The sequence below is a fragment of the Belonocnema kinseyi genome, chromosome 9, assembly GCF_010883055.1.
Source record: "Belonocnema kinseyi isolate 2016_QV_RU_SX_M_011 chromosome 9, B_treatae_v1, whole genome shotgun sequence".
NCBI classification, from domain to species: domain Eukaryota; kingdom Metazoa; phylum Arthropoda; class Insecta; order Hymenoptera; family Cynipidae; genus Belonocnema; species Belonocnema kinseyi.
Genome location: NC_046665.1, coordinates 89607790 through 89608890, shown reverse-complemented (window position 1 = coordinate 89608890; position 1101 = coordinate 89607790).

Genomic DNA, 1101 nt, shown 5'->3' with positions numbered 1-1101 from the left:
TGTCTTTAAATAAAAATATAATTGCGGCGACATAAAAAGATATTAATAATAAGTTATTATATTACAGATACGCTAAATTTATTTTTTAATTTCTACAAATTATATATTTATTTTTCCAATTAAACAAGAAAAAAGTATTAAACTAACTGCGCATTGAACTAATTTCTTTTAACAAAATACACTTAAATTTATGAATTTTCTACTATTCGTACTTGGATTAAGCTTTTTATTTGCCAAATTTGATTATCTTAAACATAGATAAATATATTAGTGAAATTTATGCAGATACTTGAGGAATTTTTTTTACAGGTAGTGTTTTTGAGGATTTAATTCATTTTTTAATAATAATTTGAAAACCACATATGGTAATAGTTTTTTTCTAAAAACATTGCAATCAAATTGTACTCGACAGACGACTGTTTCTTACGCATTTTATTCTTTTAATTTTAGGGTTTACGGATTTCCATTCAATTATGAAATAATATCATTCAAACCTACAATATAATGGGTTTCAACCATTTCATGCAAGAATCTTTTGAAATCAGTATAATGTAGTCATCTATAAGTTTCTGCCTGAATATTTTTAAAACTAGTATCTTTTTATATAAATACGAACCTAACTCTGTATTATATTCGTTTAAAATTCCTGACGGTGTGTCTGAAAGCTAAAAATAGTAAAACTTTAATACTTTCAAATTAAACTTAAGGTAGTCGTCATACCAAAACTCAAATATCTGGAAAAAAATAGTAATATTATAACTGATGTCATTACAAATAAAAAGCATTATTTTGTATGAAAAATGTTAAAATTCACAATTTACTTGAAATTGTGAGAACAATATTTTTTGTTGAGAAAAGATTTTTTAACAAATAATTATATTCTATGATAATTTTGTTATTTTTAAAATTGGAAACAGTATAGTTGTAGAGGAAGTTTTCCCAGAAAAAAATAAGCTGTCATTTATTAAAATGCAATCATTTCTAAAAAATGGGTAAAAACCGACGTTCAGAAAAAATTAAATCGCGAAAACATGGCTCGAAACAATGTTTATTTGTTGTAAATTTTGACACTTTTTAGAAGAAATAATGTTTCTTATTTGA